The sequence below is a fragment of the Carcharodon carcharias genome, chromosome 2 (assembly GCF_017639515.1).
Source record: "Carcharodon carcharias isolate sCarCar2 chromosome 2, sCarCar2.pri, whole genome shotgun sequence".
NCBI lineage: Eukaryota > Metazoa > Chordata > Chondrichthyes > Lamniformes > Lamnidae > Carcharodon > Carcharodon carcharias.
The window spans coordinates 175,463,228-175,473,969 of record NC_054468.1 but is presented as its reverse complement, the minus strand read 5'-3'; positions in this window follow the sequence as shown (position 1 = coordinate 175,473,969).

Here is a 10,742-nt window from a genome sequence, read left to right as displayed (position 1 = left end):
AAAAAACTCAAATTGTACTAGTATAGCACTGTGAAGGCCAGTTCATTCCCAAAATATAAAGATAAGCCTGAAGTTTGGCAGGAATCTAATTTGAACTTCTCAAAACATTTTGTATCAGAGGGGGAGGTCACGTGGCAGGAATGGAGTAAGACGTGGCCGAAGACAGCTCCCACAATTTCTGTCATTTATCCCCATAAAAATTATTGATATTGGGTTAAAAGGTTCAGCTTTTTGACTATCAGTATTTTGGGGTTTATCCTGATGCTCAACATACATTTGAAATGTTTAAACCCAGAGGCAAATGCAATCAGAATGAAACCAGGCCTGGTGCTTTATTGACTGCTATGTGATTTCCCACACTGAATTTAATTCTGTCAGCACACTTGCTGACTTCCAGAGCACTATTCTCGCTGAACTTGCTGCACTCCGTACGGAACTGCGTTCCTCTATTGCTACTCTACAAGCCTCTGTTGCTACTCCAAAAGCCTCGATCACCCTTCTTCAATCAAAGGCTGTGGGATATTGAACAATAAGCTATTGACTCGAGTGACTGAATTGTAGTTCTGGAGGCCCGCTGCACCCAACTGGAAGCCCAAAATACTAACTTGCTGATGAAGGTATTGCCAAAGGGAGAATTTAAGGATTCTTTCGGTGCCCGAGAGTGTGGAACAGGGAAACCCTACAACTTTTACTGAGGCACTTCTTTTGGAGGTTTTCGGCAAGGAGAGTTTTGATTCACCGGTGGTAGTGGATTGAGCCCATCGCTCTTTGGTGTCACGGCCGCAGCTTGGTGAATCTCCAAGGCTGATAATGCTAAGAAAAAAACAAAATACTGCAGATGCTCGAAATCTGTAACAAAAACAAAAATAACTGGAAAAACTCAACATGTCTGACAGCATCTGTGGAGAGGAAAACAGTTAACATTTCAAGTCCGTATGACTCTTCATCACAACTAAGGGAAAATAGAAATGAGGTGAAATATAAGCTGATTGAAGGGGGGTGGGACAGGTAGAGCTGGATAGAAGGCCAGTGATAGGTGGAGGCAAAGAAGAGATTGCCAAAGATGTCATAGACAAAAGGACAAAGGGGTGTTGATGGTGGTGATATTAGCTAAGGAATGTGCCAATGGTGACATTATGGGTCAAGAACAGGATAAGCAAGGTACAGATAGCCCTAGTGGGGGTGGGGTGGGGGGGCGAAGGGATTGAAATAGGCTAAAAGGTGGAGATAAAACAATGGATGGAAATAAATTTAAAAATAATAGACGTAGGTGGGAAAAGAAAAATATTTTTTAAAATGTATATATATTAAAAAAATTATAAATTATTGGAAAAAGGGGGATCGGAAAGTGGTGGGGATGGAGGAGAGAGTTCAACCTGAAGTTGTTGAACTCAATGTTAAATCCAGAAGGCTGTAAAGCGATTAATCAGAAGATGAGGTGCTGTTCCTCCAGTTTGCTTTGAGCTTCACTGGAACATTGCAGCAGGTCAAGGACAGACATGTGGGCATGAGAGCAGGGTGGTATGTTAAAATGGCAAGTGACAACCAGGGACGTCTGGGTCATGTTTGTGGACAGACCAAAGGTGTTCCAGAAAGCAGTCACCCAGACTGCGTTTGGTCTCTCCAATGTAGAAAAGACTGCAGTGGGAGCAGCGAATGCAGTAGACTAAATTGACAGAAGTGCAAGTGAAGCGCTGCTTCACTTGAAAGGAGTGTTTGGGCCCTTGGACGGTGAGGAGGGGGGAAGTAAAGGGGCAGGGGTTGCACCTTCTACGGTTGTATGGGAAGGTGCCATGGGAGGGGGTTGAGGTGTAGGGGGTGATGGAGGAGTGGACCAGGGTGTCCCAGAGCGAACGGTCCCTATGGAATGCCGACAGTGGGGGGGGGGGGGGGGGGCGGGAGATGTGTTTGGTGGTGGCATCATGCTGAAGTTGGCGAAAATGGCGGAGGATGATCCTTTGAATACAGAAGCAGGTAGGATGATAAGTGAGGACAAGGGGGATCCGATCATGGTTCTGGGAGGGAGAGGAAGGTGTGGGGGAGGATGCGGAGGGATGGGCTGGCCATAGTTCAGGGCCCTGTCAACCACCGTGAGTGGAAAATCTTAGTTAAGGAAGACATGTCACAGGAACTGTTTTGGAAAGTGGCATCATCATAACAGATGCGATAGAGGCGAAGGAACTGAGAGAATGAGATGGAGTCCTTACAGGAAGCAGGGTGTGAGAAGCTGTAGTCGAGGTAGCTGTGGGAGTTGGTAGGCTTGTAATGGATATTGGTGGACAGTCTATCACCAGAAATTGAGACAGAGAGGTCAAGGAAAGGAAGTGTCAGAGATAGACCATGTGAAAATGATGGAGGGGTGGAAATTGGAAGCAAAATTAATAAATTTTTCCAGGTCCTGATGAAAGCATGAAGCAGCACCGAAGCAGCCATCGATGTACCAGAGAAAGAGTTATGGGAGGGGGCCGGAGTAGGACTGGAACAAGGAATGTTCAACATACCCCATAAAGAGACAGGCATAACTGGGGCCTATGCAGGTACCCATAGCCACACTTTTATTTTGAGGAAGTGAGACAAGTTTAAGGAGAAATTGTTCAGTGAGAGAACAAGTTCAGCCAGATGGAGGAGAGTAGTGGTGGATGGGGATTATTCAGGTCTCTGTTCGAGGAAGAAGCAGAGAGCCCTCAGACCATCCCGGTGGGGTTGGAGGTGTAGAGGGACTGGACATCCATGGTAAAGAGGAGGCAGTTGGGGCCAGGGAACTGGAAATTGTTGAAATGATGTAGGGTGTCAGAGGAATCACAGATGTAGGTGGGAAGAGACTGGACAAAGGGAGAGAGAATGGAGTCAAGATAGCAAGAAATGAGTTCCATTGGGCAGGAACAGGCTGACACAATCGGTCTGCTGGGACAGTCCTGTTTGTGGATTTTAGGTAGGATGTAGAAGCAGGCCGTCCGAGATTGTGAGACTATGAGGTTGGAAGCTGTGGAGGTAAGATCTCCAGAGGAGATGAGATCAGTGACAGTCCTGGAAACAATGGCTTGATGTTCAGTGGTGGGGTCATGGTCTAGGGGGAGGTAGGAAGAAGTGTCTGTGAGTTGACGCTCAGCCTCTGCGAGATAGAGGTCAGTGTACCAGACAACAACAGCACCACCCTTGTCAGCAGGTTTGATGACAAAGTCAGGGTTGAACCTGAGAAAACAAAGTGCTGCAAGTCTCCCTCCAGCAGCACCATCTCACCCTATTTCTAAGCTGTCCTTGACCCCAGTTTCATTTTATTCTTCATCTCATCCGACACCTCAACAAGAAACATTGTCCCTTTCTTTCAGGTGCTAAGTAATGCAAGCTCTAACAACTCATCAACACCAACGCCCATCCAGGACCCTCCACCCCTGCCTGTCCCTCTGACCCCATCCCATCTTCCAATCCCAGCTGTGTATTCACCATACCCTCTGACCTTCCCCTCTCTGATGCTGAACGTTCAGTGCTCAGCAAAGGAGTCAGTTTCATACCCTTATGCCCTCACCTCAATAAATTTTGGGCTCGGCACGATGTTGAACTCATCTTCTATCACCTTCGTCTCCGTGCTCACTTCTTTGGGCAGGAATCCTCTCCCTATTCAACAGATCCTTTTATCCACCTCCATTATTCTCCCTCCACCTGAACCCCTCCCTCTGGATTCTTACCTGCTCTTGATCTTTTCATTGAGAACTGTCGGTGTGACATTAGTCATCTCAATTTCTGAACTCCTCTCACCCACTCTAACCTGTCTCTTTCTGAACTTGCTGCACTCCGTTCTCTCAGGTCCAACCCTGACTTTGTCATCAAACCTGCTGACAAGGGTGGTGGTGTTGTTGTCTGGCGCACTGACCTCTACCTCGCTGAAGCTGAGCGTCGACTCGCAGACATTTCCTCCTATCTCCCCCTGGACCATGACCCCACCACTGAACATCAAGCCATTGTTTCCAGGACTGTCAATGACCTCATCTCCTCTGGAGATCTTCTCTCCACAGCTTCCAACCTCATAGTCTCCCAACTTCGATGGCCCGCTTCTACCTCCTACCCAAAATCCACAAACAGGACTGTCCCGGCAGACCGATCATGTCAGCCTGTTCCTGCCCCACGGAACTCATTTCTTGCTATCTTGACTCCATTCTCTCTCCCCTTGTCCAGTCTCTTCCCACCTACATCCATGATTACTCTGACGCCCTGCATCATATCAACAATTTCCAGTTCCCTGGCCCCAGCCACCTTCTTTTCACTATGGACGTCCAATCCCTCTACACCTCCATCCCCACCGGGATGGTCTGAGGGCTCGCTGCTTCTTCCTTGAACAGAGGCCCGAATAATCCCTATAACCACCACTCTCCTCCGTTTGGCTGAACTTGTTCTCTCACTGAACAATTTCTCCTTAAACTTCTCTCACTTCCTCCAAATAAAAGGTGTGGCTATGGGTACCCGCAAGAGCCCCAGTTATGCCTGTCTCTTTATGGGGTATGCGGAACATTCCTTGTTCCAGTCATACTCAGGCCCCCTCCCACAACTTTAATTCCATGACTCCACCCTCCACGACTTCTAATTCTTTGACAGGAACCACATTCCCTGGAACTTCATTAATATCAGGTACCTCATTAGGCACAGGCAGTTCATTGTTGTCCACTCCAACAGAGACATTGAGCACATCTATCCTTGGGCAACTTCAACAGGAACCACAGGTTCAGCAATGGTTACAGATGGAACATCATTTTGTTGGGGTATTTCCCTTCCTAAATAATCCACTTGCTTATGGGTGATCCACCCCTCCACCTCCGTGTGGTATGACAATGGTCCGGTCACAGAGCTTACTTTATCAGGTAACCACTTTGGTCCTCCACCGAAATTCCTTACATTTACTGCTTCTCCAACAGTAAATTGTCACTCATGACTATGCAAATCATGAGTCACTTTTTGGTCCCCTTGATTTTTCTTCACCTTCCCCTCAAAATTGGAAAGTATCAGGCTTAGTTTTGTTTGAAGATTGTGCCTCATCAGTAATTCTGCATCCTTTTCCTACGTGTCTTCTTCTTTCTATCACAGGGTTTAGTCTCCGCCTTCTTTTTGACCTCACTGTCGGCCAGACTTTTCTCAGATGCAATCTCAACTTGTCTTAGTTCAGTAGTTGAGCTACCCATGATTTCATTATCTACTTGCTCTTGGAAAGTCCTATGGCTTTTGCTTTCAAGGCCTCGTTAGCTTCATTTAGCTGATTCTTCAGCTCTTCTGTCCCCTTCTTGTATCTGTTGTCTTCCTCCTGGAACCTTGAACATTGCTGCATCTTCTCTGCCAACTGGCTCTTCAGTATGTTCAGAGTGACTAAAAATTTTTCCTGTTTCTCTTCATAACTTTCCAGAGGTACAAATTTTGACCTGGGTGATCCTTGTAGTATGTGAAGGTATTTCAACAGGTTTTCCTTTTCTTTGCAAAACTCACTCGCTTCACCTTGAAGTCTGTCATTCAGCAAAGTCTCCTTGAGTTTCTTCTGCTGTTCTTCCATGTCGTTGTTTAAGACAGTCTTCAATTCTTCAGGTTGCTGAATGGCTACACATTCCTTTTTCATCCAGTTACAGTCCTTAGACTCTCCAGGCTCTTTGTGAAGTACTTTGGCTTGTTCCTTTTCCAACTCAGGAGCTCTTCCTGCTTCCTTTTGAAATCTCACTGGCCAATCAAGGTTAATTTCCCACAACCAATTTTGACCTAGAAGGCTTGGTCCTCTACCTTCTAATACCATCACTAGTAATTATGCTGTTTGGTATCTATGATAAGCATGTATTCTGGTGATACCTTTTATCTGGATTTCTTCACCTATGTACGTTTTCAACTTGACAGAAGTTTGTTCCAAGTTTAATTGTCGAGCACCTTTATTTAAATATCTGAAAGTGTTTTCTCCTACTACAGTGGTAGAAGCACCAGTGTTTACTTCCATTTTTAAAGGTTTACCGTTTCCTTGCAATGTGGCAGTAATTGGCGCTGTCTTCCCAAATTTCATGTTAAATAAGGAATAAATGTCAGAATTTGTTGTTTCTGGCTCTTCCATACTTTATACTTCATTGGACTTTGTTGCCTGGAAGTCTGTTTCAATCTCACTTCTCAATGTTTCAATATGTGTCTTCTTATGTGACAAAAATAACACTCCACCTTTTTATAACATCAATCGTTAGGAGTATGAGTGTTTCCACGTCAATACAAATTAGTTTTCAAATTTGCTGCTAAGCTGTTTCCTCTAAATTTTCAGTTAGTGGGGGCTGTTTCCCACTTCGTGGCAGAGTCTTGGCTTTTCATGCCATTTTTGGTTGATCATTCCCACCCAACTAGGAAAACGGTGCCATTTTGCACCCCTTGAATCGCTTATGAATCCCTTACAGTGCTTTCCATCGCAAGCACTATTTCTAACGCTTTCTTAAAATCAAGATTCACTTCAGCCAGCAAACTTTGCTGAGTAGCATCCTCTTGCACACCACAGACCAAATGATCCCTGAGCCTGTCATTCAGGGTTTCACCGAAATCACAATATTCTGTTAGTTATTTTAATTTTACTACTATAGGTAGCAATAGTCTGCTCCAGAGCTCTATTCCGTGAATTGTACCTGAACCTCTGCACTGTGACTGAGGGCTGGGTTAGAAATGCCCTTTAACAAGGTCTACTAATTCACTGAAATTCTTTGAATCAGGGGCAATGGGGGCTGTCAAGCTACAAATTAAACTGTAGGTTTTGCTCCCACAAATACTTAGGAGAATTGCTTTCCTCTTTTCCTCTCCCGTGAGTTCATTGTCTTGAAAGTAGAATGCAAGATGTTCTATATATTGAGACCAGTCATCTGTGGCTAGTTCAAAGGGATTGATTCTGCCAATCTGTGGCGTCTCAGTTGAGTATATCTTCCTTTCTTTTTAATTATCTTAGATACTCATAATTGCTGGGCGAGCATTGGATCAGACCTATACTTGTTGCCATTTTGTTATAGAATTGATTTTCCAGACAACTTTTCTTGGTGGAAACACTGAACTTTATTTACAAGACAGCAGCAGCAACTAGATGTGTGCATCAAACTCCATAACTAAGAAGAACTCTCTGCCCCATACTGCTAACTCATTGGTTTACACAGATCATGTGATTTTACAATACAGGACTATTCTAAAAGCTACAGCCCTACATTTATCAAAACTATAATGACTACACTCAGGTACCTCTGACCATTTTTGAATGCAGAAGGATTGGGCTGGGCAAATATTTCATTCTAATTTTCATAGGAAAGCGAGAGGTGTGGCAATTCTAACTCATAAAGGCATTCCCTTTGTTCACTCTCAGGTTATATCTGACCCTAATGGCCGCTATGTTATAGTACAAGGCAGACTTTTTAACTGCCCATTGATCCTAGCTAATGTATATGCACTCATCTGGGATGATCACCATTTCATTCAAATTTCTTATTTTCCATTCCTGATTTAGACTCATATCACTTACTTCTTGGAGGAGACTTTAACTGTGTTCTTCACCCAAATTTAGATCGCTCATCCACAAAATCTGTTCCAATAAAAAAATCAGCCTCTGCCATCAGGTCTCTTCTGCATAGATTGATAGACTCATGGCATTTTTTAAACCCATCAGCAAGACAATGCTCTTTTTTCTCTCCTGTTCACCACACCTACTTGCATATTGACTATTTTTTCCTTGACAAGAGGCTGCTCCCGTTTATTCAATCTTGCACAAATAATAGTTTTGTGATCTCTGATCATGCCCCCTTAGCTTTAGCAATACGGCTCTATGGCCAACCTGTTTCTCGTCCACCATGGTTCTCTTCTTCTGATGGACCCGGATTTTACTAAATTCATTTCCTTGCAAATAGATACTTTTATAGAACTTAACGCCACTCCAGATAATTCCTTTGTTACTGTCTGAGAGAGTGTGAAGGCTTACCTACGTGGACAAATAATTTCATATACAGCTCAACTTAATAAATGCAATATCTCAAAATTGACTCAACTGATTGACCAAATTCTCTTAGTGGATCAGCTGTAGCACCTACCCCAGTATTATACAAACAGCATCCGGTTATACAGACTGAATTTGATCTTCTTTCTACTAAACAAACAGAATAGCTTATACATAGATCACATGGTATACTCTATGAATATGGTGAAAGAACCAGTTGACTCCTGGCTCAGCAGCTTCACCAGTCCACTTCCTCTCAACTTATTACTGAAATCACCACTGCAACAGGGTCAACCACCACCTATCATCAAGGGATCAATGATCAATTCAAACTTTTTTATTCCACTCTTTATTCCTCAGACTCCTTTTCAGATCCTAGTTTATTACACTATTTTTTTGATAATATTGACATCCCATCTCTAATATCTGACTCTATGAATGTGTTAGAAGTACCCCTTTCCCAAGATGAAATACTAAAGGCAATTAAGTCCATGCAAAATAATAAGGCACAGTGCCTGATGAATTTCCAATAGAATTTTATTTAAAAATTCTCAACACAACTTTCTCCTTCATTATTGTCTCTGTTTTCTGAAAGTTTTTTCTCTAAAACACTTCCTCCTACTGAGGCATCTTTGTCTATTCTTTTAAAGAGGGATAAGGATCCTCTGCGTTGTAGTTCATACCTGCCTATTTCCCTTTTAAATGCGGATGTCAAGACACTAGCTAGAGCCTTAGCCCACTGCCTTGAACCTGGCCTTCATTCTATTATCTCTCCTGGCCTGACAGGTTTTATACAGGGCAGGCAATTCTTCTTCAATTTAAGGCATCTTTTCAATATTATTCATAGAGATTCAACTGCTCCTCTCCCTGAGGTTCTTATAACTATGCAGTTATATGAGGTTCTTATAACTATGCAGTTCTATGCAGAAAAGGCTTTGGAATGGAGTGGAATGGGACTACCTTTTCTTCACTCTTCAAAAATTTGGGTTTGAGCCCATTTTTATAAAATGGATGAAATTATTGTATTCCTCACTGGTTACTTCAGTACATACAAATAATATCCACTCTAAACTCTTTGACCTCAGTTGGGGTACCAGACAGGGCTGTCCCCATTCCCCCTCCCTCCTACTTTTTGCTATTGCTTTTGAGCCCCTGGCAATCTCACTGTGGACTTGTGGAGATATACAGGGTGTTATATGGGGTGGAGTCGAACAGAAGCTCTCCCTATATACTGATGACCTGCTTCTTTATATTGCTAGTCCAGCCTCATCTCTCATATATATTTTCTCTATTCATGAGCGATTTGGTCATATTTCAGGTTTTAAAATTAATTTGCAAAAGAGTGTAATTTTTCCTATTAACTCTATTGCAAGGTGTTCCCTTCTTCCCTCTGCTTCAAGGTCTCAGCAAACAGTTTTAAATATTTAGGAATTTTAACTGCTCGATTCCTTGGAGACCTTTTTAAGCTCAAATTTGACCCTTTGTTGGAATGTACGAAGCAGGGCTTAGCAAGCTGGTCTAGCCTTTCTTTAGTTGGTCGTATAAATTCTGTGAGGATGAATATTTTGCCAAAATTTCTCTACTTATTTCAGTTCATTCCATTGTTTATCCCCAAGCATTGTTTTGGTGTAATAGGCCAATTAATTTCTTCCTTTATTTGGAATAAGAAAGCATCCAAAATTAGTCAAGTTTTTCTACAAAGACCCAAGCACTTAAGTGATTTGGCACTGCCAAATTTTCAGTTTTATTATTAGTCTGCTAATATCCGTAATATTTCTTTATGGCTTCATTTGGACTCGGCTAATTTAGCGTGATTGCAATTGCAGGCAGTGTCCTGTCAATCTACATCTCTGCCTGGTCTGTTGTGCTCCTCCATTCCTTTCTCAACCAGTCACTTTTCTTCAAACTCTACCGTTGGACAATCACTTAAGATTTGGACCCAGCTCAGGACACACTTTGGGCTACAATGTCTCTCTTTATGCAGCCCTATTGATGTAAATCATTTATTTCCATCTTCATTAGGAGGTTTTGCCTTTCAAGTCTGGCATGCGAGATGCTAACTTATACATTGATAATATTTTTGCTTCTTTTGACTCTCAGAAATATGATCTGCCCCACACACACTCCTTTGGCTACCTACAAATCAGAGATTTTGTGTGCAAAAAAAATCATTCAGTTTCCTTTATTGCTGCCTAAATCACTGATAGATATTATATTAGAACTAAATCCTTTTGCTGGGCGTTAATTTCCAAATTGCATTATCTAATTTTTCCACTGCACTGCCTTCACTTTTTACCTTAAAAACACTTTGGGAGCTAGATTTGGCTCAGACTTAATGGAAGTTAACTGGAAGTCTATTCTCTCTCGTGTACATTCCTCACTGTTATTGCAAGGCATGGGTTGCTACAATTTAAAATCTTACATTGTATCCATGTATCCAAAGTGAAATTATTTAAGATTTATTCAAATTTTGATTCAAACTGTGATAAATGTCAAACTGCCCTAGCCTCCATAATTGGAGGGGGCGGTCGTGTTCTAAATTGGCTTTGATTTGGACAAACATTTTTACATCACTCTCACATATTTTTAGTAGCAACTTTGAACATTCTCCTATTACAGCACTCTTTGGAGTGGAACCAAGTGGCATCCCTTTTACAAAAATTCAGACCCATGCACTTGCCTTTTCAACATTATTGGCTAGACATATTATTCTATTAAATTGGAAACAATTAAATTGGAATCTGTCCCGCCTTCTTTTACTAACTGATCTTATGTA